At 44.3% G+C, this 27,337-nt stretch overlaps 1 protein-coding gene and 2 pseudogenes across 2 annotated transcripts in view; 1 reads left to right on the top strand and 2 right to left on the bottom strand.

The window, feature by feature from the left end:
• Nucleotides 1-580: 580 nt before the first annotated feature.
• Nucleotides 581-9,144, bottom strand: LOC132236150 (phosphatidylinositol 5-phosphate 4-kinase type-2 beta-like; annotated as a pseudogene).
• Nucleotides 9,145-10,370: 1,226 nt separating this feature from the next.
• The window catches only part of AFF4 (ALF transcription elongation factor 4), an 89,118-nt gene continuing 72,151 nt past the window's right edge, over nt 10,371-27,337 (top strand). The window contains exon 1 of one of the 2 annotated variants that reach the window (XM_059698371.1): nt 10,371-10,968. The gene's annotated coding sequence lies outside the window, so the exon portion shown is untranslated. The remainder of the gene's footprint in view (nt 10,969-27,337) is intronic. The other variant, XM_059698372.1, reaches the window with a different exon arrangement.
• Nucleotides 25,507-26,626, bottom strand: LOC132236149 (heterogeneous nuclear ribonucleoprotein A1-like; annotated as a pseudogene).

Raw genomic sequence — 27,337 nt, 5'->3', positions numbered from 1 at the left:
GAAGAATCACTTGGATCCAAGGAGGAAAGGGGAAGGGAAGGAAGTTGTGCACAATACTTCATAAAATTGAAAAGTTAATCCAGGAGGGATGAGGCATCTGACCTCCTCTCCTCTGGCACCAGAGCACTTGGCTCTGAGAGGACCCTTGGCTGAGTCTATGGGGTGCCCCTGTCATACAAGGAAACTCAGGACAGGGATGGGAAAGGTGACTAGGGTGATGACACATCATTATAAGTAGCAAACCTGGAGCAACGGAATTTCAGAAAAACCCAAATAAACCCACAGTCACCTCTACCTCCAAGGTATTTTAAAAGATTGCAAGGTAGCAAAAAGGAAACCACTTTAAACCTGGGTCAAATGGGGAAAATAAATCAAAGAGAGCGGGAGGTGAGGCTACACCCGGAGAGCAGGTACACACACAGCACATCCTCCCCTCCCTAGAATCTCTTTCAGTGTCACTGGCTGCAGCCTCACTGCTAAAGCCCTCCCTGATCCCTCACTCTGCTCCCTTTCCTCCCATCTAGCCGAAATACACCCTCTCCCTCTTCCTGTCCCTGTCCCCAGATCTCATTCTCTGGCTCTACCTCAAGATGTTGGACATGACCTTGTTCAAGTGTTTGGAGTACTGCTCAGGATTCACAGTCTAGATCTCGGACCCTGCCCCATTTTTCAGCGTCTTGGCAGCATGTGCAGCTTTCTTCTTAGCATCAGATAGTGTGAATATATCATCGACAGCCACGAAATAGACCTCCTTCTTGGGGGCACTTTCATGGCTTTTCATGGCATAAACTTCAACAGAGGGATCAAATTCTCCAGGACCGAAGAACCGAGGGAAGCTGAGGAGGCTGCCGGGCTGTCTGGAGGTGTGCCGTAGGAACAGAGCAGGTTGCCGCTCATTCCATTATCCTCACACTCCTCATCCTCTACCCGCTCCTCCACCTCCACCTTTTCCTGCTCTGCCTGGTCCACATTGTAGATGCCCAGCAGCAAACTACAGTCCATGATCTTTAGCTGAGCCAAAAACTCCATGTCCCATTTCAGTTTTTCTAGGAAGTTCTTTTTACCCTCCTCTCCTGTCTGCATTGCTGCCCTTCACTGAGGAAATCCTTGTCTTTAAATGTTGGCAAGTTCTTACCCCTTCTCCTTGTCACTCGCTTCTCTGGCAACAGTAGAACCCTTGAGGTCATACTTGCAGTGCATAGTGAGCTGATGGCTGGACATGTTTCTAGTGACCACCATGTAGGTTTCCCTACCGTCTATAGTCAGGCAGCACATGCTCAAGAACTATGGCAAAAGGGTGTTGCCGTGACGCTCGCTATGAATGGGTGGTGCTTAAGATGTGCGTCTCAGACACATCCTCACTTAACACAGTCTTAATGACAAAGTGCCGGTCATAGGTGGTGAGGAAACGTGTGCCGCGTTGGCCCCGGCTGTCACTATTGAGAGGGGCGTATCACTGTATTCTGGTAATCCTGATCGTCAATCCCAAATCTCTCCTGAAGATTTCGAAACAACATGGGACAGTACTCCTTGAACTTCAAGATCCTGGGAAGGTTCTCCCTTGTGAAGAGATGATTGTCCACCTGGGTCTTGCTGTACGCTTTGAGGTCATCTTGTTGCCGGTGGAAATAGAGCTCTTCCACACAGTCACGAGAAAAGCATTTCAGGGATCGACACAATGGAAGATGCGACGTAGTGGTAAGATTTATTGGAGTAAAAACAAAGGACTGCCCCCCGGTGCCCACTGTCTCATCCACGACCAGGTGGTTTAGCTTCGTCTCACTGAGGAAGAAGTCCTGGGCCTGGTGCCCACCAGGAGGGTCAGGACCCAGCACTGTGATGCTATCGCCCTGGGCTCCTCAAGTCCAGCGTAGGCTCTGCTCTGGCTGTGTTCCAGCTGGCACTGCACTGCCGCACGCAGGCCCATGCTTGGAGCTGTGCAGCTGCCACAGAGAGAGAGAGGGCAAGGGAAGGAACAGGCAAACACACATGTGCTTCCCAGATGACGGGCCTTTGTTAGCTTTGATTATGTTATCTCGGGCTTGGGAGAGAGCAGGCTTTCTTTCAAACTAACCAATCTCTTTCCTAATCTCCTGGGTTTATACTGGGCCCTCCCCCTGACCAATCCCTTTTCTGATCTTCTGGGTTTGGTGTCCCTTATCTAACCTCATCCTTTTCCCAGGCTAGATTCCACCCCTTTATGTTGCCATTTTGGCTCCAACTGTGCATGCCTCAGAGTCTTGCCTCTTCATTGGGCTTCAACTGTAGGCGCTAACCTCTCCCCTTTTATCCCTCTATCTAGCTAGTGGCTGGTTGTCCCCCTGGGGGGATTGGAAAGCTGATTCTCCCTGCCCACTTCGGGGGTTCAGTCCCCTCAACAGAGGATGTGGCTGTTCCCTGGGGAGACTATGAATGCTATGGCTTCCTAGTGAATCAGGCGTAATGTCCAATTCGGTGCCCTGGTTTATTAGACTTAATCTGATTCCATTTGCTCCCTTCCTTTATTAATAACTAACAATTTGGCATTCACATGACAGGGACAGGGACAGGGACAGGGACATTGCTCAACTCATTGACTGTGTAGATCACCCCCACATCAGGATGCTGAGGAACTGCTCACGGGCCAGAATAGCTTCAGCTTCTGGCTCGCATGCTTCTCCTTGGTCTTGGTCTTGCTGGAGCTGAGCAGCATCGGTGCTGCTGCAATTGGACGATGTGCTCCGGGTGGTGGCAGTAGTGGCTAAAGGAGGGGTGGCCGAGACCACCCACAAGCCCAGGACTTCCCCTGATCAATCCCCACCCCCACTGCCTCACTGTGCCATGGTTGCGCCCATCCTCTTTGCAATGAATAATATTAATATCACATGCCAGTGGAAAGATAGCAGTGTTTCCCAGTACCTATCTGTGTGAAAAGATGTTTTCAAAAGTGGAATATATAACGTTTCATTATAGGTCAGCATTAACAGAGGAATATTTGAAATCACTTTTTAAAAAATACATTTTTTAAATGATTTTATTGCCCAGCTGGTGGGGCTCAATGGTTGAGCATCGACCCATGAACCAGGAGGTCACCAGTTCAACATGCCCAGGTTGTGGGCTGGGTCCTGAGTAGGGGGCATGCAAGAGGCAGCCAATTGATGTTTCTCTCTCATTGATGTTTTTGTGTCTCTCTTCCCTTCCTCTCTCTCTCTCTCAAATAAAAACATATTTTAAAAATGTTTTTATTGATTTTATTTTTTTTTATAGAGAGAGAGGAAAGGAAAGGAGAGAGAAACATTAGAGTGAGAGAGAAAGATTGACCGATTTGCCTCTGGTATGCACCTGTCTGGGCATGGATCCCACAACCTTGGGCATGTGCCCTGACTGGGAATCCAACTGGCAAACTTTCACTTCATAGGACCACGTTCAATCAACTGAGCCACACCATCCAGGGCTGAAATCACTTTTGATGATGGGAAACACTAATGTGGAATCCCAGTTAAGTGAAATGTCCCCATTCCCCACCAAAAACACAAATTTATTATTCTTGTTAGTGGACTTGAATTATAAAACTTACTCAATTACTATATTTTGGATTTCATAAAAAAAAAATTATATGCCGAAACCGGTTTGGCTCAGTGGATAGAGCGTCGGCCTGTGGACTGAAAGGTCCCAGGTTCGATTCCGGTCAAGGGCATGTACCTGGGTTGCGGGCACATCCCCAATAGGAGATGTGCAAGAGGCAGCTAATCGATGTTTCTCTCTCATCGATGTTTCTGACTCTCTATCTCTCTCTCCCTTCCTCTCTGTAAAAGATCAATAAAATATATTTTAAAAAAAAAATTATATGCCCTAGCCAGCTTGGCTCAGTGGATAGAGTGTTGGCCTGCGGACTGAGGGGTCCCAGGTTCAATTCCGGCCAAAGGCACATGCCTGGGTTGCGGGCTTGATCCCCAGTAGGGGGTGTGCAGGAGGCAGATGATCAATGATTCTCTCTCATCATTGATGTTTCTATCTCTCTCTCTTCTCTCTTCCTCTCTGAAATCAATAAAGAAATATATTTAAAAATTATTCAAAAAAGGTAAAATTTAATACTATGTACCTACAAAAAATCTTTGATTTTGCCACTTGTCCTACAAAACCTAAAATATTTACTATTTGGTCTTTACAGCAAAAGTTTGCCAAACCCAGAGAGAAAAAGAGAAAAGAGCTGAAGACCAAGTCTAAGGACAGGAGTCAGGAAAAGATAAAGGACCTCCTGCAACTGAGGCGGAAAAGCAGCCGCCGGGGAGGTAGGAGGGAAACTCCAAGAGAGCGGCATCTCCAAAACAAAGAGAAGAAAGTGTTTCAAACAAGAGACAATGGTCAACTGTGCTAAATGCCACTCAGGTAGAAATAAAGATCCAGCTTTTGGACTTGGTAGCATGGGACTTGTTGGTGATCTCCGTGAGCGGTCTCAGCAGCATGGTGGAAGAGGACAGGACAGAGAGGAAAAGGCCAAAAGGTGAGAAGATTCAAATAACACATCTAAAGTGGTTAGTACTGTGCTTAGCACACCGTTGTGTACAGTAATTATCACTGAAGCTGCCACTGTTGGTGCCCGTTCATATCCCTCATTGCTACCATTTCAGGAATATCAGCCTGACTTTTAACTGTGCAGATGTTCCTGATTTTATTTGCCTGAGAACCTTCTCTGGCTGCTGGAGTCTGCTCTGTTCACAGGCAACAGGCTGGAGCTGCTGAGGAATTAATATCCCCAGGAGCAGGCCTCTCACCATAGTAGTTGCATAAATACACCAGTCCCTTGCTCTTATCTCTAAAGCAGGGGTGGGGAACCTTTTTTTCTGCCAAGGGCCATTAGACACTTATCACATCATTCGAGGGCCATACGAAATTATCAGCTTAAATCTTGGCCTGCTGTATTTGGTCAAACATTTCCTTAACTCACCCCAATGCCTTGGCAGGGCCAGACTAACTGATTTCATGGGCCTTATACTGCCCTCAGGCTGGATATTCCTCACCCCTACTCTAAAGTATCTATTCTGCAGAGTTCCCTAGTAGGATTAAGAATGGAAAAACCTGTACTGGCGGGTGTGGCTCAGTTGGTTGAAGTGCCGTCCTATACAACAAAAGGTGCCAGTCAGGGCACATACCCAGGTTGGGGGTGCAATCTCTGGTGGGGCATGTGTGGAAGTCAACAGATCGAAGTTTTTTTTCCTCTCTCTCCCTTCCTCTTAAATCACATTCCTATGACCTCCTATTCTGCCTCCCTCTTCTAATAACAGTGAAGATTTGGATTGATCATGGCCCCAAGTGTAAATGGTCCCTAGCTCAGGCTGAAGAATGACTAAGAGGAAACACTGAGACTTGAAACCATCTACATCCACACAGATTACAATTATGGGAGCTAAGAACATATTAATACTTTTCCTCCCACCTTCTAAATTCTTCTGGCTGGGCTAATAACCAAATTAACAGAGACAGGTTAACAGGAGAAAATTAAAGTTTAATACATGTGCACGGGGAATTCACATAGGCATCGTAATTCCATGAAAATTCCAAAATTAGTGAGGCAACATTGATTATATAAGACAAATTTGGACAAAGGAGAAAGGGGAGAATGTGGTAGTAGTTTTCAGAAATGGGGACGTTGATTTATAGGTAGCTGAGGAAGAACGGAACACACATGGCAGGAAAATCCTTGCTAGGCTACTCAGACACAATGGGCCCCGGGGGTAGCTAGCTAACAGGAGGCCTGGAAGCCTCTTGTTTACCACACTTAATTCAAATTAGACTAAGGCTGCCTCCTAAGATCTTCCTGAAGCAAGTTTCTCTGTCTGAATCTTTTGGGAAAAGGGGGAGGGTTAATGATTCTTTCTGAGTCTCTGTTTTCTTAATAAACAGCTTAAAATTAATATCCCAGTAGCTCAGTGGTTAGAGTGTTAGCCCTTGGACTGAAGGGTCTCGGATTCGATTCTGGTCAAGGGCACATACGCCCATTGTAGGCTCAATACCCAGCCCTGGTTGGGGTGCGTGTAGGAGGCAACAAATCGCAAGCAGTCAATGTGTCTCTCTCACATGATATATCTCTCTGTCTCTCCTCCTCCTTTCTACGCTCTCTAAAAATAAATGGAAAAAATGTCCTCGGGTGAATATATATATATATATTCCCAAAGCAGCTTCAGGGTGGCAGAATTTTGGTTCCTTCAGTCAACATTAACATAATTTTATTAATTCATTGTCATCTTCAACATAACTACTATTCCAGGAACATTTTGACCACAAAGAGAAAAATTATAAATAGCTTTATTGTTCATTTCAGGAATTTCTCAAAATCCCATTTAAATGAACATTGAACTCAACTTTTCAGTAGATGACTTTAAATGACTGCTTATGCTGTGTGGTAAGCACAATAATGGCCCCCCAAAGATGCCCATGTACTAATCCTTGGAACTTCTGAATATGCTGTTACTGGTATATGGCAAAGGGGAATTAAAGTGGCAGATAGAATTAAGGTTGTTAATTTATTTGACCTTAAAATAGGGAGATTATTCTGGATTATCTAAAATGGCACACAATGATTACTAGGGTACTCAGAATTAGAAGAGGGAGGCAGAATAGAAGGTCATAGTAATGTGATTTAAGAGGGACTCAACCAGCTGTTTCTGACTTGGAAGATGGAAGATGGTGGCACAGCCTAGGCATGTGGGGAGTCTCTAGAACAGTGGTTCTCAACCTTGGCTGCACATTAGAATCACCTGGGAGTCTTTTTAAAATCCTGATTTCTGGGCCTCATCTTCCAGAAATTCTGTTTCTTTGTTATGGGGTGGGGCCACAACATTAGTAACAAAGAAACAGAATTTCCAGAGGATGAGGCCCAGAAATCAGGATTTTAAAGATTCCCAGGTGATTCTAATGTGCAGCCAAGGTTGAGAACCAATGTTCTAGAAAATGGAAGAGGCAAGGAAAGGGATTTCTCCCTAGTGCCTCCAGAAAGGAGTAGCCTTGCCCACACCTTGATCTTTACCCAGGAAGACTTGCTTAGACTTCTGACTTACAGAATTGAAAGATGATAAATTTGTGTTGTTTTAAACCCCTAAATTTGTGACAATTTGGTACAGGAGCAATAGGACGCTAATATACTCTCCAAAGTCACAGGCACAAAGTTTGTGTGCCCAATGCCCCAAAAGAAAGGCCAATATTCAATAGATCAGACTTTAGAGCAAGGAAAGGTTTATTGATCTAGAAGGCCTACCTTGAGAAGATGGGAGAACTAATTCTCAAATCCACAGCTCAAAATCCATGCTATATATCTCTTGGGGAGAAGGGAGGATGAGTGAGGGAGAAGTGGGTGAGGCCTATAGACAGCCAGGCAGCTGAACAGGGTTAGGGATAGGAGCAGCAATTATTTTTTCACTAGAGGTCCAGTGCACAAAATTCATGTATGCTGGAGGTTCCCTCAGCCCGGCCTGCGCCCTCTCACAGTCCAGGAGCCCTTGGGTGCCGGGGTCCAACCCCAGCAGGTCCAGGGGTTCCCAAAGGCGTAGACGGAGTCGGCGAAGAAGGAAGGACAGGGAGACAGTGTTCAGTTGATCAGCAGCCTAGCCAGGATCTCCAGCCAAGATCTCCAGCCAAGTTCTGGTCTGGATCTTCAGAGAGGTTCTGCTTAGGATCTCCAGCCAGGTTCTGTGTCCATGTTCTCTTGCTAGGTTCTCCAGCCATGTTCAGTCACCAGGTTCTAGTCAGGTTCTCTTGCCAATTTCTGTAGTCAGGTTCAGTCCAGGATCTTTTGCCATGTTCTCTCGCTAGGTTCTGTCTCTAGGTTCTGAGGCCAGTTTCTGTCCAAGATCTTTTGCCATGTTCTCTCCAGCGAAGTTCTTCTGTCTCTAGAGAACGTTCTTTGTAGGTTCTGTGTTCTGAGTTCTGTCTCTCTTGGTTCTGTCTTCTTAGTCCTGTCTCCTAAGTTCTGTCTCTTTCTGTCTTGTTACATCTGTATTTATACCAGTTGATTCAATCCTATCAATCTCTATTACAAAGGTTAGGGCGTTTCTTATCTCCATTCCAGGGAGTAAAGATTATGTAGCTTAAGCATGATTGTTCATAGTTAAAGTGATTAATTACCCGCCTGGCACTTAGTTGAGGGGTTTTATTCCCTCCCTAACTTCAGGGGAAAATCCCTACCTGGGGATTCAACCTTTCTCAGAGGTGACCTTGGTTAAAACACAGCGCCAAGAAGGTGAGCAAACATATTAAGAACAGTATGCCATATATGCCAGGTCCCTTGAAACAGCAAGGATGGACCGGCTCCCGGCACTTGGGAGATGTCTGACTGCTGGCTTAGGCTTGCTCCCCTGGGCAGTCGGACATCCTTAGTGCTGCCGCAGAGGTGGGAAAGGCTCCTGCCATTGCAGTTGTGCTCACCAGCCATGAGCTTCTGGCTGAGCAGCGCTCCCCCTGTGGGAGCGCACTGACCACCAGGGGGCAGCTCCTGCATTGAGCATCTGCCCCCTGCTGGTCAGTGCACATGATAGTGGCTGGTCATTCTGCCATTCAGTCGATTTGCATATTAGCCTTTTATTATATAGGACTAGAGGCCTGATGCATGAAATTGTGCAAGGGGCTTGGCCCTCGCAGCTGCGGCTTCGTCCAGACTGTCATCCGGAAGGATATTTGGAAGGTCATTTGGCTGTCTGGTCTAATTAGCATATTACGCTTTTATTATTATAGACTATGGGCCCAGTGCACGAATTTGTGCACCTTGAAAGGAACTGTGGGCTGTGAGGCTGTGGTGGGCACAGGAGCAGGTCTCAGCCCATCCTCCATACCCCCACCCAGCCCCTCCCACCGTGGCCCCAGGCCCCCTGTCTGCCAGCAGCCTTGCTGGCCCCACTCACACCTGCTGATGGTGCCAAGCAATCAGGACCAGCGCTGGGCGCCAGCAGCAGGTGCAAGTGGCAGCTCCAGCACTGGCAACAGGTTTGAATGCCAGGTGGGACCGTGGCACGTGGGAGCAAAGAATGTTCAGTAACTACCAGAGGTTCGCCCTGATGACAGCGACTGGCATCCCGCCTTGGTCTGGCACCCCTGCTCACCTGCTCCACCATCCCGCCCCGGCTGACACCAGCCATATTCCGTGCTCTGCTGTCTGCTGCCGATGTCTGCCATATTCTGTGCACGCCCCCTGGTGGTCAGTGCATGTCATAGCAATTGGTTGTTCTGTTGGTCTCCCTTTCAGTCTACAGTGGGGCCTTGACTTACGAGTTTAATTTGTTCCATGACGGAGCTCGTAACTCAAATTACTCGTATGTAAATCATAAAGTGAACGAGTGAGACACGTGATGCTGGGCTGATGTTGTGGCGTTCACTGTGACGTTTGCTGCGCCAACTAGCGGTGGGGTATCTGAAGCTGGCTCGTAACCCGAATTTTAGCTCGCAACTCAAAGCAAAAAATCGGCCTAGACACGAAAAATTCGTTAGTCGGGACACTCGTAAGTCAAGGCCCCACTGTATTTGCATATTAGCTTTTTATTATACAGGATTCTATTTTGAGTTTGCATTAATACATTTCTTTATACACAGATATATAGATGAAATCTATGTAGGTATAGATAAAAAGAGTGAAGCTTAAAAGAAATAATAGGTAGTCAGCTAAATAACTTAGAAAGGAAAAATATGTACTTATAGATGCTGGCGAGTTACCAGCTTTTAGGGCTAATAGAAACATTTTCATATGCACAGTCTTTACAATAATTTATTACAAAACTCTGACTTTTATTAAAAACAATCTTTAAAATGTTTCAAAATTAGTAGAAAGTTACACACACACACACACACACACACACAACAGCTCCAAGGGTTCCTTCATGGCAAGAAAACAAGTGAGAGGCAGATTACCAAGTGTTTTCCAAATGATGCGCCAGAGGTAGGATCTCTGGACAATTACTGCACTGGCTTCCATGAGACCCTTTGAAAAGTCCGTCTGGTCCATAACTATTATTTGACTCCCAATTACATGATAGTTTGCCCTGACTGGCAGGATGTTGAGGTGAAGGAAAGGGTTTAAAATGATATTCTGAACAGGTTTAGTGGCAGAAAATGTTTAGATGACGAAAACAAAGTGGGGTGCGTCTCGGCTTCCGGAGAAGTTGAAGCGAGGCGGCGAGCACCCCCGCGGACAGTCCCGCAGACCGCCTTTCCGGCGGGACCTGTTGAGGCCCCGGACTCGGCACGGGAAGCCGGCCTGGGGGCTTTGGGGGCGACGATGGCCTGAGCCCTCCACCTGAACCCCAGAACCGGTAGATCCGGCCGGGCCCGGCGCCGCCCTCCGCACCTCGCTAGCGGCTACGCGCAGGAGGGTGCGCGTCGGCGGGTGCCGGTCGGGTCCTGCCCGCCCCGCCCTCCGAACGCGGCCGCCCGGCCCGGGCTCCGGGCTCGGGCCTCCGCCACCGGGGCCGGCGCTGGGCCCGTCCGAGGTCGTCGGGCCCGCCCGCGGCGCACGTCCCCGCCCTCAGCACCGGCACCGCAGCCCCCACTACCCGCAGCCCCCCGCGTCCCCGGCGGGGAGGGGCGCGTCGTCGTCACGTGACGCCTCGCCCGCCGGCCCTGGTCACATGGTGGCACGGCCGCTGCGTCAGTCATCCTGGCTGCGGGAGTCGAGCCTCCGTCGTCTCCGCCGCCGCCAGCTGACGGGGCGGAGATCCGGGCGCCAGGTCCTCGTCAGCCCGCCCCCGCCGCCGCCGTCGGCCGTCCCAGGCTGGGCCCGACCGTCATGGGCCGGGTCGGGACCTCCGCCTGTTCCGTGTGAGGCGCGTCGCCTCCGCCGGCGCTTTTCGAGACCTTGCGAGCCCTCGGCGCCCCGGGAGCCCCTCGTCCTTGGCAGCCTGTCGCCGCCCCCCGGCTGGGCTCGAATGCGCGTCGGGTGAAGGTGCAGGCCCGGTCCCGCCGCCGCCGCCGGGAGATGGTTCGGGCCTAGCGGAGCCGGGACTGGAGGTGAGAAGCCGCGGGGCTGCCCGAGGGCCGGGCCGGGCCGCGCCGCGGGGGAGGGGAGGGGCGGGCGCGGGGGCGCGGGGTCCCCCGGGGGCCTCGGGGACACCCTCCGGGCCCGGGCTGCTCCATCCGCCTTCGTCTCTCACCCCCGCGTTCCACTCCCTTCCCCCCACGTAGAGACATCCACTAACCTAATCCTAACAAAAATCCCCAGAAACCCATCCTCTCGCCGTGTCCTCCGGCCCCTGTCGTTCCTCAGCCCGCCCCTTCCCTCAGAAACCCCGCCGGCTGTTGGGTGACTTTTGAATCTCCGATTCCCAGCCATTTCTAGTCAAAGAGAAAATAGGCCTGGGTTCTGGCGATCAGAACCCAACTAGTTCTCGCTTTCCTTCTCGCGATCCTGCTCACCGTCACCCTCCTCCTCTGCAAAAAAAAAAAAAAGGGGGGGGGGCGGAAAACACTCCGCCTTCGGGCAGCGGAGGGGGTTAACTAAACATGGGAATGTGGGGGCGCAGTGCTCGAGCCCCCCCTGAACTCCTGAGCCTGCCCCTCGGCGGGTCCCCGGCGGCTGGCGGCTGGCTGTGGATGTGGAGGCCTCGGGCTCCAGCTGCCGGTGCCCGGGGTTCATCTCGTAATTGACGTCAGTGCTTTGTTCCTGCCACTTTGCTGCTCCTTCCACTCCCCGAGGATGGGTCGCGGGGCCGAGGAGCCGGCGGAGGATCCCGACGGCCGGCTCTTCGCCGACGATGTTATTTGTATCGAGCTGAAAGGACAGATCGAGGCGCCGGTGTGTGGAGTTCACGCCGAGACGACGGGCTCGCGGAGGGTTCCTGCGCCGAGTTGCAGTGCGGGGTCGGGGGTTTCTGTCCTGCGGGGCGTCCCCTGGCCCCGTGGCCGGAGTTTTCCGGGAGGCATCTCAGCTGTAGGCGCCCGTGTGGATAGGATATTTGTAAACGTCACGTTTGAAATGTGTGGTGGTGTGTGGTGTTTTTTTTTTTTAGGACGTCGGTGTTCAAAGCGCAAAGCTTTGTTTCCATCTTCGTCCTGCGAAGCTTTGTGAAGTGCTTCTTTTTATTCAACTGGCCTTTAACTTACGAAAATTGCAGTATTTATGAGATTACAAGAATTGCAATATTTATGAGAAATGTCTGAACTTGGCATTTGGTGAAGATCCTTTGTGGTCTCTGCATCTGCCTAGACTCATCTTTGGTCAATATGTGCATAAAGAAGGATTGGCAAGTGGCCCCTTGGTTTTTAACAGAGCTGGCTTCTTAAATTTCTCAGGTTAATTTTTCTTATTCAATGGCGTTTTTCAGTTTCCAAACACAAAAAAATTCTCAGTAACTTGTTTTTAATTATATTTGAGAGTTAACTTACTGGAAGCAATCAATGTATTTTTATTTTTATTTTTTTAATACCAGCAGTTTCATTCAGTCTGTGGTGGCTTGCAGGCTGAGGACTGGTGTTTGTTAGCTCTACAGGAGCAGTAGGCAGATTTTACTTTAAATAAAATTTTGTGTCAAATGGGGACAAGATAGGATGTCTGTGAATGACCCAGCTTTTACTGTTTGATTAAAAAAAAAAAAGGAGCTTAGCTGTGTTAATTGGAAAGTGTCTACAATTCTGGGGTATTAAAGGTGATTACAGTGCTTTTGGTGAAGCTTTGTACTTAAGAATTCTTAAAGAAAAAAATATTTTCATTCAGATTCACTTTCTACTTGTCAGATGACATACATTCTCTTTTCTGTGCTCCTTGAGTTATTGTATCGCCTTTGTAACAGTTGATACTTTCTGCTTTGCATTGCAATTTTCTTATAGGTCTGTTGTAGTGTCTTTAGAGCAGGAACTTTACTTACACCTCTCTCTATCCTCCCCAATATTTTATACAATTAGTAGATTGAATTCAAATTGAATTTGAATGTGATTTCACAAAAAGGTAAAGAAAGCTATATGAGCAAGTGATCAGTATTTGTAGAGGAAAAAGTGACTGCCAGCTACAGAAGATGAAGCCATCTAAAAATTATGTATCTTACCTTTTTTGTAGAGTTAAGGTAACTGTAATGGTTTAATGTGTACCTGAGAGGAACAAAGAAAACAGGTATTTCTCCTTTTGTGGCCATCTACTGGTTTAGAATGGAGTCCAAAATATATGAGTCCTCTTTGTAGTATTTTTCAGAAAATCAAAGAGGCATTTTTTAAGGCACACCTGTGCAATGACCCAGTGTGAATTATAAAAATTGACTTAAATTTTATTTATTTTAGCTCCATTCTACAGATACCTTACCACAATCTTTCCTATATAATATAAAGGTTTCCCAGTTTTTGAACCCCCAATTATTATGTTTTACTCATTTCTTTTTTTATTTCTTCTGATAAGTTGGAATAATTACATATGATTTCTGGGAGGATGTATACCAGTCTCAGTTATTGTGAAATAAGGTGTAGTCATGACTTAAAACTGCTTAAAGCTAATCTGACCTGTTACCTTGCTGCTTTTTACTTTGGTTTAAGAAAAGTATCCCTACTTCTAGTATCTCTTATGCCCACTTATATTGGTTATTTGAAGTGATACTCCAGTACATAGAAGAGGGCAGTAATAAGCATTCCAATTACTGAGTTTTGCTTATCATGTGCATTCCTATTTGTCTTAATGTTCATTTTCACAGGCATCATATCCTGAGAATTTTAATGATACTGGCATGTAGAAAATGTTAGAACCACTGAATCCATTTCAAAAATATTCCAAAAACATTTCAATTAGGGGACTACTTGTTCTATTTTTGAAGGAAAAAAATCTTATTTAAAATATATTTGCTTCATCAGCTATGATTAAAAAAAAATCTGTAACCTGAGGAAAGGCATTTCATATAACTTTTATCTCTCTAATGAGCCATGGTGGTGACTTTTAGTGGGTCCTGTTTTAAATTACTCATTTTGATCATTATTTCCTAGGATAGGTAAAAGAACTCCAGGCTTCTTTTCCCAAAGTGTGTGTGGGGGGGCGGGGGGGAGGCGGGGGAGGGGCAGCAAGCGGGGAGGGGGAGTGGGAATCAGTTATTGATTGACAGAATAGATTGCCCTGGACAGCCAATATGGTTTGGCTATCCAGATATTGTCTTGATCTGTCCTGGGACTGGACAAGAACTCCCCCTGGGGCTGCTTGGAGCCTGAATGGGTCTCCCATGATTTTATCAATTTGGAGCTGCCTAGTGAGTTACGACTTTTCACTTCAAGTTTTTGTTTTCGTCTCATCAGGGTAGGGATAGTTTTATGGAGAGGTGAGTACAGGTGAATACTCTGCATAGAAAGACCTTCCCACCTCTTTGCATTTGCTTTCATTTTTTCCATCAGGAATATCACTTTTCTCTCTTGTTCCTTACCTGTTAAAATTTCACCATCTTTTGGGAGAAACTAAGATGGCGGCATAGGGAAACACCGAAATTGCTGCCTCCTACAACAACTTCAAAACACAATAAAAGGACAGAACGGACATCGTCCAGAACTTACAGGAGGGCTGGCGGAGTGGAAATTCTACAGCTAGAAGGAAAGAGAAAAGCACATTGAGGGTCAGGAGCTGCGGAAGTAAAGTGCAAAGGCACGGAGGCTCGAGAGTGCTCGGAAAGGGGCTGGTACCTGAGGATGCGGCTGTCTTTTTGAATCGGGAGGGAGTCACAAGCTCCCGACTGCTCTGAACTCCGGTTCCGGGAAGTCTCTGGGGACCCAGGACTCATACGGGGAGAAACTGGACTGTCTGGCAGCGGGCAGAATTTGGAACTCGAGGGCGGCTTTCCCTCAGAGGTGCTTGCAGCAATTAAATTATCAGGACACTGAGACAGGCACGGCCCCTTAGGGCAGGGCTGAGAATCCGCCATAGTTCCTTGCTCTGCCCTTTGATTCCCTGAGACCCCGCCCCACCCAGGCTGCAGGCTGTAGCAGAGGCTTTTGCATATGAATGCCCTGGCCCTTTGCAACCTGAAAATTACCTAACAAACTGCAGCTGGGCCACAGACCCAGAACTTACAAGAGAAGGCCCAAGGCCCCACAGCAGCTTGCATTGCTTCACAGCTGGGCCTCATCAGGGCACCTCCAAACTCCAAAAAAGGAAGGCGAATCTGCAGTTCTCTTCATAGCTCCTGCTGGGTAACCTCCAAGAGCCAGTGTACCCAGTGGTCAGAGGGGGACCATCTGGATTACAACTCCTCAGATCCATAAGGGACACACCCAGGGGGCAGACTCAGTGAGCACCAAAGCCCCACTGAAGCAAGTCTTGCCCCAGAAGGGTGTCTTCAGCACAGAAGTTCTCCCACTGCAGACACAGCCGATTCTCAATGCCAGTTGGCCTGGAGGTCAATTCCTCCCAGTGATCCTACAACAATCAAGGCATAACTACAACAAGACTGGGCACAAAGCCCACAAGGGGGTGCACCAAGAGTGTACACCTCAGGTAACGGGGGAGGCTGAGCCACTGGGCCCTACAGGACACCTAGCACACAAAACCACTCTACCAACACAGGGAAGCATAAAAAATGCGGAGACAAAGAAACAGGTCACAAATGACAGAAATGGAGGAAAGCAAACGGCTGGATATAGAGTTCAAAACCACGTTTATAAGGTTTTCAAGAATTTTATGGAAACCGCCGATAAATTTAGTGAGACCCTCAAGAAATCTAGTGAGACCCTCGAGGATATGAAAAAGGACCAACTAGAAATTAAGCATACACTGACTGAAATAAAGAATAATATACAGAGATCCAACAGCAGACAAGAGGATCCCAAGAATCAAGTCAAAGATTTGAAATACAAAGAAACAAAAAATACCCAACCGAAAAAGAAAAAAGAAAAAAATTCCAAAAATATGAAGATAGTGTAAGGAGCCTCTGAGACAGCTTCAAGCATACCAACATCAGAATTATAGGGATACCAGAAGAAGAGAGAGGGCAAGATATTGAAAACCTATTTGAAGAAATAATGACAGAAAACTTCCCCTACCTGGTGAAAGAAATAGACTTACAAGTCCAGGAAGCGCAGAGAACCCCAAACAAAAGGAACCCAAAGAGGACCACACCATGACACATCATAATTAAAATGCCAAGAGCAAAAGACAAAGAGAGAATCTTAAAAGCAGCAAGAGAAAGACAGTTAGTTACCTACAAGGGAGTACCCATACGACTGTCAGCTGATTTCTCAACAGAAACCATGCAGGCCAGAAGAGAGTGGCAAGAAATACTCAAAGTGATGAATAGCAAGAACCTACAACCAAGATTACTTTATCCAGCAAAGCTATCATTCAGAATAGAAGGTCAGATAAAGAGCTTCACAGATAAGAAAAAGCTAAAGGAGTTCATTACCACCAAACCAGCATTATATGAAATGCTGAAAGGTATTCTTTAAGAAGAGGAAGAAGAAAAAGGAACTCTTACCATTTGCCACAGCATGGATGGAACTGGAGAGCGGATAAATACCACATGATCTCACTCATTTGTGGAATACAATGAACAACATAAACTGATGAACAAGGACTGATCCAGAGACGGAGAGGCATTGATTGGACCGTCGGGCCTTGGAGGGAAGGTAGGGGAGGGTGGGGGTAAGGGCGAAAGATCAACCAAAGGACTTATATGCAAGCATTTAGGCCTAACCAATGGACACGGACAACGGGAGGGGGGGGTAGGGGGTAACGTGGGGATAAGGACACATATGTAATATCTTAATCAATAAAAAATATATTTAAAAAAATAAAATAAAATTGGATTGTGGTGAAAAAAAAAATTTACCATCTTTTAAGGCCCAGTGCAAATACCATTGCATTCCTAAAGTTTTGCTTAATTCTTCACTCTACTCCAATTGTGACCTACCTCCTTGGAATCCTTTATCACTTTGTATCTCCCTTAATTGTTAGGCAGCTAACTCTGGGTGACATGGAACACAATGTATTAGGGAAGACACACTAGTAAAATAAAAATTGTGACACTATTACATTCTGTATCCCTGAAAAATAAGGATTAAAACAATAATCCAATATAAAATTTTACTAAAAAATTAACACTAATTTTTTATTATCATTGCATACCCAGTCAGTGTTCAGATTTCTTTGATTACAGTTTCTGCTTTTTTAAAAAAAGTGTGTTTTTATTGATTTTAGAGAGGAAGGGAGAGGGAGAGTGAGATAGAAACATCAGTGATGAGAGAGACTCATTGATAGGCTGCCACCGGGGACTGAGCCTGAAACCCAGGCATATGCCCTGACTGGGAATCGAACTGTGACCTCCTGGTTCATAGGTCAGCACTCAATCACTGAGCCACACCAGCTGGGCTTTACTTTGTTTTAACAGTTTGAGTTAGAATCCAGATAAAGGGACATATATTACATTGGGTATGTGTCTCAACCCTCCTTTTTTACCCCCTTCCTTCTATTGGTTGCTGTCTTTTTGTTCTTGTTCCCATACATTTGGTTTGTTAAAGAAACCAGGTTTTTGCCCTATGGGATTTCTCACAGTCTGGATTGTGCTGATTGCATTGCTGTGGTTTCATGTAATACTAGTGACCTGGTGCACAGATTCGTGCACATTGAAAGAAAATTAATTAGAAGGTGGCTGGCAGGGCGGGACTGAACGAGATGGGCTGAACCCGCCCTGGAGCCAACCTCCCGGGGTCCCTCCCTAGCCGGCTGCACCTGGAGTGGTGCTGTGGCTCAAAGGGCGTCTGTGGAGTGAGCGGGGTCCCTCTGAAAGGTGGGGTCCCTCGGCCTGGCCTGCAGGGATCGGGCTGAAACCAGCTCTCCAACATCCCTTGGGGGGTCCCGGAGTGTGAGAGGGCACTCTAAAGAGTTGCTGTTGTACAGGATGTGGAATGCAAACACAAGTGTGCAGTAAACCAGATTCGTGGCTGACAGTGCCCGAGAAATAACATTACCCACGGCCAAAGGTGGAATCGCGTAGCCCTGCGAGGAATCGGGCTCCCTCCTCTCTGGTTCCGGGTACGTCACCCGAGAACTGCCGCTGCCAAGTCACTGCAGCTTGGCAGTTCCTGCATTGAACATCTGCCCTCTGGTGCTCAGTGCGCGTCATAGCTATCAGTTGGAGAGACACTTATCTAGAGGCCTGATGCATGAAATTCATGCAAGGGGCTTGGCCCTTGCAGCCCCGGCTTTGTCTGGAAGGTCATCCGGCTGTCCGGTCTAATTAGTATATTACGCTTTTATTATTATAGATGTTCCTTTGCCCCTATTTTTCCTTTAGTAGTTACATTTTGGAGCTTTATTTGATTCAGGTTTGAAATTTTTTTTCCTCCTCACCTGAGGCTATTTTTTCCATTGCTTTTTAGAGAGAGTGGAAGAAAGGGATGGATGGGGAAGAAGAGAGAGAGAGATGTGAGAGAGCTACATTGATTGGTTGCCTCCCGAACTTGCCCCGACTAGGGCCAGGGATCAAACCTCCAACTGAGGTACACGCTCTTGACCAGGAATGGAACCCAAGTGCTCTGACTGAGGCTCTAACCACTTAGCACACTGGCTAGACCAGCCGTGGGCAAACTACGGCCCGCGGGCCGGATTTGGCCCGTTTGAAATGAATAAAACTAAAAAAAAAAGACCGTACCCTTTTATGTAATGATGTTTACTTTGAATTTATATTAGTTCACACAAACACTCCATCCATGCTTTTGTTCCGGCCCTCCAGTCCAGTTTAAGAACCCATTGTGGCCCTCGAGTCAAAAAGTTTGCCCACCCCTGGGCTAGACTATCATGCTAGACACTTTTTTAATGGCAAGAATACTTTATAGGTAGTGTGCACCTTCAGCTTGACTTCTCATCCTACCATGCCAGTGAAATTGCTCTTACCAAGGCCACTTGTGTCTTTTATATTGCCAACTTGTGTAATCATTGCTTACTACCTCTTTTTGTACTTGATAGTTAATCATTTTATCCTTGATATTGTTTTCTTCCTTACTTTGATGACTGTTCATTTACTACCTTTCTACCTACTAACTGCTTTTTTGCAGAGTTTTAATTCTTGGTAATCCTTTGAGATTGATATTCTGGATTTTAGCCTTGTCATTCCTTCACTCTAAGTATTTTTGTGGGCACCAGAACTCTTTCATCCAACTGAATATCCCCCTTTAGTTTGTCTAATAGGCACTTTATTTTATTTAGGAAAGTAGCATATACTTACCTTAAGCCAAAAGAATTTATTGGGAACATATTGGGTATCCCACAAATTCCAAGAAAGGCAGGAAGATAGAACTCAGGAACAGCTGTATCAAGGGGCTCTTTGCATATTCAGCTAGTTCTCTTGCTGCAGACCAACTTTAACACTTACTAATTAATATCTTCTGAATTTGAGATCTTGTATCTTCTGCTATCAGAGAGAGACTGACCTGAGTCTCAATCCCAAATCCTAGCTAGGAAAGGGGACTCATTAGATTATGTGTCCACCTCTAGACCATAACTTTGGCTGAGGGGCTACATTGTAATAAGATGCTCTAGCTGCACTATCCCAGAGAGAAGTGCAGTAAAGGGTACTCTTAAAACATAGTTGGGCCCTTAGCGGGTTTGGCTCAGTGGACTAAGATCTCGGGTTCGATTCCGGTAAAGGACACATGTCAGGGTTGCTGGCGCAATGGGCATGCAGGAGGCAGCCGATCAATGATTCTCTCTCATCATTGATGTTTCTATCTCTCCCTCTCCTTCTCCCTTCCCCTCTGAAATCAATAAAAATATATTAAAAAGCAAACAAAAAATATTTGGGGCCCTGGCTGGGTAGGCTCAGTTGATTAGAGTGTCATCTTGATAACACCAAGGTTGTGGGTTCCATCCCTGGTGAGGGCACATACAAGAATCAATCAGTGAATGCATAAATAAGTAGAACAAATCAATAATGTTCTCTCCCTCCCTCCCTCCCTCCCTCCCTCCCTCCTTCCCTCCTTCTCTCTCTAAAATCAATAATAAAAAAGAAGAGATAAACTTAGTTGGGCCACCTCATTCATCCCATGGCTATTTAGTCCTACTTTTTCCCTTATGTATATTAAATATTTTATAAACATAATTTATATATATCAGCAAACAACCTTATCTCTTTTATGGAGACTACCCAAATTCACATCTGGCTACAGCACCCATAGGTCATTGTTCTCCGAGTTCAGGTTCTAAAGGTGAGATCTCTTGTTAATCAGGCCTAGATATGCTTTGTCACATGTCTGAAAATTGTGGCTAAAAACTAAATTTAATCATCCTTAACATAACTGATACACAGTGGTTGGGAAACAAAATAACTAAAACTCTTATGAGAGGAGGGCAGAGGAAGATATTGTTGCAAAACTTAACATCATATCTTGCTGGACAGGTATGGTATAAGGTAAATGATAGAACCAGCAAATTATAGGGGCTTTCATTTGTTGTCTTCCTTGAAAATGGAGTGAGTTTTTTAGCCAAATGAAGATTTTTCAGTTCTGTCCACTAGGAAGATTTTTGTCTTAGGTTAAGATTACCACTAAGAGGACATTTGGAAGTAGTGTTAGGGGAGGACAGATCTATGTCGCCTACTACAAGGGTCAGCAGACTATGGTTAGTCGACATAGTGCTGTGTGCTTTTGTGTGGTCTGTGAGCTAAGAATGGTTTTACATTTTTAAATGGTGGGGGAAATCAAAAGAATATTTTGTGGCATGTGAAAATTATAGGAAATGGAAATTTTTTTTGGAAGCTCAAATTTCAATGTTCATAAATACATCTATTTGTTTATATGTTATCTGTAGCTGCTTTTGCTGCTGCAAAGGCAGAGTTAAGTAGTTGTGACTGTATGGCCTACAAAGCCTAAAATATTCACTAGGAGGCTTTTAAAAAGTTTGTTAACTCCTGTTTTAGCAGATCAAATGGGCCTTAGTGGACATTTGGGTCTGAGGATTGCCTTAGGGTTGAACAGTTAGTTATAATGTCCCTATTTACCGTGGTAGTTGTTACGGGTTTTTGTTTTATTGTAGATTACACATACATGTATACACACAAATACAAATACACATATACAAACAAGTGGGATTTGGGCATTAGCCTAGCTTTAGTTAGGGAATCAGACTTGAGGGGTTTTCTATACCCCGAAAGGAGGATTACACTATCGGTTACATTGTAACATGGTTGCCTTTAGTACAACTATGTAAATGGGGGGGAGAATTTCCAGAAAATCTGGGGTGAAGTGAAGCTAGAAGCTGGTCAGATAGTCCCTATAAGTGTTCATTATGTACAGATTAACTATTCTGCCACTTCTCAATCCCCTCACCTCCAATTCTCCTCTTTTTCTTGTCTTGGAGGATGTACCACTATCATCACTTTTCCTAGAAACATGCAAGTTGTCCTTGACTCCTCTATTTTACTTCTCACACCTGGCTTTCCCAAGATTCTACTTCCTTAACATCTTTGAATCCAAACCCTTTCTCTGCATTTGCTGCCTTAATTGAAAGCTTTCAACTCTCACCTGGATTATTGCAACAGTCTTCTCACTTGTTTCCTTATTGCCAGTCTGATCTACTATATACCCTGTACCAGAATGATTTTTCCCTCGAAACTGCAAATCTGATTTTGTTACTTTAAACTCCTTAGTAGTGTTCCATTTTCTGTAGTTTTCTTCTACCCCGGGATACTTAGACATTAATGAGTTTTATGTTAACTTCTGAAGGACTGCTTTATAGCCAAATACTCCCTTGGGAGTTTGTTGCTGTGTTTAGATTTTGTTTACTATTGTGTTTGTGCCAAGCTATAGTCCCTTGTACTAAGATGATACTGCAGTGAATGGCTCAGAAGGGAAAGTTGGAGAGTAAAATTGGACCATGTCATAGTATGTGCTAGTATTGGCAGGCCAAATCTGAAAGAACTCTGGCATAGTAGGTGGTGTCATATTTTCACCTTGAGATGTTTCTGGTGGACCCCATCTTTGTAATTAATGAACACAAAACAGTTTGCAGTGTAGGTGTTGTGTTTCCAACTTCAGCAGTGGTTTATATACTTTATATATATTTAATGTAGATTTTGATAAGGTAGGAAACACAAATGAACAAGATTGCCAGAGTTAGCAAGTGAGACCTCTTTAAAGTGGACATTTAAGGACTACTAGTTGGTCTGGTGTATAAAGTTGTATTTCCCAAACCAACAAATAAACACAGTTATTAAGTCCATTTTGTATAACATATTTATAAGCATTTTCTGTATTAGTATTATTGAAGTCAAGTTTCAGAAGTAGTTTAAAAATATAGAACCAGATTTGAGACTACATATTTCCAGGATTGAATATGTCATTGGTATGGTTTCTGTAAACCAACACAATCTGTTACATTCATGTTACTTGAAATTTTGTTTTATATTTAGATTCTAAAGTTGTTTTAGTTTTACTGTTATGTAAGAGCTTTAAATATGAGTTCATACCTAATTTTATATTTACATATTTTTATTAACATTATAGTAAAAAGTCAGAGGAAGCTTGGAGGGTTTTTTGGAAGAAGGTATATGTGGTTAGCTTTGAAATAGATGAATTTAGAAATGGGGAGAAGTAAGGGACTACTAAGAGAGGCCAATTTGAGTAAAAATCTGGATCTGAATGTATGTAGGTTATTTTCAGGCTCAGATAAAATCTGAAGGCTTTATAAAAATAGGTAAGAATTGAACTGTACACAGCTTGAAATCCTTTTATTGCATAAGAATCTCTTAGCTCTGTTTTATAAAGATGTAAAAGTAATTACTAGTGCATACATTACAGAAGTTTCCAATAAGATGCCTTTTTGGGTTTTAGATATTTGTATGCTTTAAAATACTCTGAATCAAAAGATTGATTTTTTTCTATAAAAAGAACTGTAAATTTTTACTTTTAACCATTTTCTATGCTCATTTATTTATCTTTGAAGGTGAAAATAGGCTTCTCTGATTTTTTTTTTGTTCATATGCTTTTAGGGTATGGTAGCAACAATTTTTGAGGTAAGTTTACACTAGTTAAATTTGGTTTACACATTTCTAAATATTAATGAAAGAAGTATGATTTGGTTTTGGTTCTGAAATAGGTACATGGTGTATAATTGTAGGACAACAAGAGGAAAGAGTATTTAGTATTACTGAGAGAAACATTGTCTAAAGGGAGGCAGCTGGTTACGTGTAATATGAATATTCATATATTCTTAGACTTACCCTTAAGTGTGAGCATTTGTGTATGTAATAAACATTTCTTGAATTGAGGTTTTACATTGTCTAGTATTTTTAAAAGAACATACCAGTTTATCAGTAATCAGTCTGGCAAATACTGTTTCAAATTATTTATTGAACAATGGAATAACTGCTTAACTACATAATAAGCACTACCTATGATACTGTTTGGCTTCTAAGATGAGGAAATAAAGTTTTGCTTTATCCAAGAAGCTTCATGGAGGAAGTGAATTGAATTATAGTTAAAGGAAAAGAGTTGTAGAGCTTGACAAGTAAATATTTCAGTTCTGGCCTATCTGAAACCATTAAATGCAAATGTTACATGATCTCTGTGTATTATTTTCTAGTAAGTGCGATAATGTCTTCTTTCTAACCATGCTGTGAAATTCATTAGTTTACTCATTCAGGTGATTGTCTACTAGGTTATTGTATAGATATGCAATGCTGAACAAAACAAACACATTCCCTGATTATTGTTTAGTGAGAGAGGAAATATTAATGAACATAAAAATAAATATATACTTAATTGTGATCAAGTATTCTGAAGGAAAAGGGAATGTATGCATCAATTTTCTGAAGCCAGAAATAGCAGCACAAGTTCAAGAAGCCCCCTAAAAGGCCCCTGGTGGGGAGCTGGGAGGGAAGAGTTGTAAGGTATAATTTGAATCTGATGAAATGGGCAGGAATCAGATCAGGTAGAAAGTCAGGTCAGGGCTCTGTAGCCATGTTAAGGACCTGAAGGTTTATCCTAAGGTAAGTGGAAAGCTTATTTAAAAATTTAAAGCAGGGGTTTGATGACATGATCTGGTTTGTGTTTTAAAGACATCACTTTGGCTGTAGTAAGAAATGTGGAGTAGAGAGAGACCAGGGGAACTAGGAGCCTTAATTAGAAGGCTGTAGCATTCCCAAGTTGGAGATAAAATGATGGCTTGTTTTGAACAATGGCTGTGGAGAAATAAGTGAACAGTTTAATTAAAAATATATGTTGGAGGCTGTAATTATGGATTGGATATGGAGAGAGGTTGAAGGGAGGATTCACCAAGAGCAGTTGCTTGGTAGGAGAGGATCACTGGATTAGGAGTTGGTAGAGGCAGGGGAAAACAGATCAAGAAATCAGTTTTTGGAAGTAATAAGATTGAGATTCCTCAAAGAACATGATCAACGTCCTTAGATATGTGGTCTGTATCTCAGAAGAGAAAGATCTGATGTGGAGAATATTTAGGTATTTGGATTCTAGGCATATAGATATTTCAAGCAATGAAATTGTGGGAGAGAATGTAGACTGAATCAGAATAAGACCCATGGCTGAGTACAGAGGAGCATCAACTTTTAAGAAGTCTGATAGGTTGAAGGGAAGGAGCCAGAATTACTGGGAAAATTGGGAAGACCAGGGTTACAGAACTCAGAAGTACTGTATTAAGGAACTCAGTGGCTGAATGTGTTGAATGGTAGCTTATGTCACCTCCAAAATGATAGAATGTCTGTTGGCTTTAGCAACTTGCAAATCACTAGAGATCTTGGCAAAGGGGTGGAGTGTAGGAAGTTGAAAACAGTAGAGTGTTGAATAGTGATTGGATCCATTTTGGAAAACAGTTTGTCTATATCTACTAAAATTGAAGATGCTCCTACCCTGCAACCTAGCAGGATAAAGAAGAGAATGGATGCAGATGCTAGTACTTTGAAAATAGATGGTTGGTTGATGAGAGGATTTCTTTCTTTTTTTTAAAAAGATACATTTATTCAGTGTCATGATCAGACTATTATATTTCGTAGTCAACAGCATGGGTACAAAAAAAATCTACATTAAAAACCTTTTTGGAATTCTTTTCACTTTCCACAGAACAGAAAGTAAAATAACCTGTTATACAGTTAGTCACAAATACAGTCCTCAAGTTTTTTTTTACACATTCACATGAGTATTACCTAAATCACTAGTGGCCTGGTGCATGAAATTCGTGCACTCGAGTGTGGGGGTGAGTCCCTCAGCCTCACCTGCGCCCTCTTGCAGTCCAGTAGCCCTCAGGGAATGTCCAACTGACAGCTTAGGCCTGCTCCCCTGGGCATCCTTAGTGCTGCCACCGGCTCAGGGCTTCTGACTGGTGCTCCCCCTGTAGGAGTGCACTGACCACCAGGCGGCAGCTCCTGCATTGAGCATCTGCCCCCTGGTGGTCAGTGCGCATCATAGCAATTGGTCATTTCGTCGCTCAGTCAATTTGCATATTAGCCTTTTATTATATAGGATGTCTTTGTAGCAGCTAGATCCTGTCACCATTGTGCTAGGCTGAGTTCACAAATCTGTTGTAACCTGTAGCTTCCCTATCACTTTTCTGGCTTTCCTCTCCTGCTAAGCTTTGTTTCCTGGAAGTAATTAAAACCTCCTGCCACTGCCATATAGCTACTGCTGCTGCTGGAACTGCCATCGCCATCGTAGTTTTATGGTTTGGCAAAGCATTGGCCTCCACTACCATAGGGGCCAGAGCTTCTGCCTCCAAAGTTTCCTCCTCTCATAGGTCCAAAATTTGTGATTGTTGTAATTGCCAAAATCATTGTAGCTTATGTCAGCTCCAAAATTGCTTCCATCATTACCAAAACCATTGTAGCCATGCCCACTGCCACCATATCCACCACCACCATGGCTACTACCAAAGCCATCTTGACCACTGAAGTTTCCTCCATGATCAAAGTAGTCATTTCCACCAAAACCTCTCCCATGATCACCTCCGAAGTTTCCAGAACCACTCAGCCTCTTTAGCTGAATGAAGCTCTGGCCATCTCTTGCTTAAATAGGACTTTCCTTACTTCACAGTTGTGGCTATGCACAGTATGGTATTTCTTTTAAAAATATTAAATCTTTATTGTTGAAAGTATTACATACGTTCTCTTCCTCCCCACCCCCCGATACAGTATAGTATTTCTGAATGACAGTCTTGTCTACAGAGGCATGGTCATCAAAGATTACAAAAGCAAAGCCTCTCTTTTTTTGCCTCAATTAGTCATGATTTCAGCCACTTTGCTTTTCACATACTGTTCAAAATAATCTCTTAGGTCAGCGGTTCTCAACCTGTGGGTCGCGACCCCTTTGGCGGTCGAACGACCCTTTCACAGGGGTCGCCTTACACCATCCTGCATATCAGATATTTACATTACGATTCATAACAATAGCAACATTACAGTTATGAAGTAGCAACGAAAATAATGTTATGGTTGGGTCACAACATGAGGAACTGTATTTAAAGGGCCAGAAGGTTGAGAACCACTGTCTTAGGTGATGTTCTTCAGTGTCTTCTTTAATACCACCGACAAGTCTTTTTCACGGTTAAGTGGGCATCATGTCTTTGAGAATCTTCTTTTAAGACAGCCCTCTTTGGTTTCACAGCACTTCCATCCACTTTGTGTGGCCTTGCATTCATGGCTGCAGCCACCTCCTCCACAGTGGCACACGTGACAAACCCAAAGCCTCTGGAGTGCTTGGTGTTTGGGTCACTCATCACCACATAGCGAGTGTTCCCCTTGCTCAAGATGGCTCCTCAGACTCCCATCTGTTGTTTCAAAGCTCAAACCTCCAATAGAGAGCTTCCCCAGCTGTTCCAGCTCTTTGGAAGAATGACTTAGACATGATGACTTTGGGAGGGGAGACGTCAACGCTGCTTACTCGGTGGTGTCCACCAGCAGAAAGAAATGATCTAACCAACATATCTCAATTTCTCTCTGATTTTTAGTCTCGTTTTTAATCTTTATCTAGTAAGACAAGTCATTTTTGGAATGGAAATTAGGAGGGAGAGTCATAGACTCCATGAAATACATGTGAGAAATAAGAAAAAGATAGTAAACTTTCTGGGAAACTTTTGAGGGCCTAGAGCAATTATGAAACATGATTATGAGAAATTGAAATAATATAAAGATGATGAAAAAAGCAAAAATAGTGTGGAATTACCTTTGCTTTCATGTTTCTTACTACACCATTTTAAATCTGAAGGCCATAGAAGTCTCATGACAAACTTTGGGGCAAAGGTCTTTCTGTGCAAAATCATGTATTGGGACCTGATGTTTCACTATTGGTTTTGATTTCCAGATGTACATTTTTGTTTCCCTGCCTTGTGACCTCTTCAGACTTTCTCATTGAAGAAAACCTTGTTAACAGGCTCTGAACACCACTTTAAACTGTTTTAAAATTTAAAATTACATGATTTTGTGTGTTT

Source organism: Myotis daubentonii, chromosome 5 (genome assembly GCF_963259705.1).
Source record: "Myotis daubentonii chromosome 5, mMyoDau2.1, whole genome shotgun sequence".
In the NCBI taxonomy this organism is placed as follows: domain Eukaryota; kingdom Metazoa; phylum Chordata; class Mammalia; order Chiroptera; family Vespertilionidae; genus Myotis; species Myotis daubentonii.
This window is presented reverse-complemented; position numbering and strand designations above follow the sequence as displayed.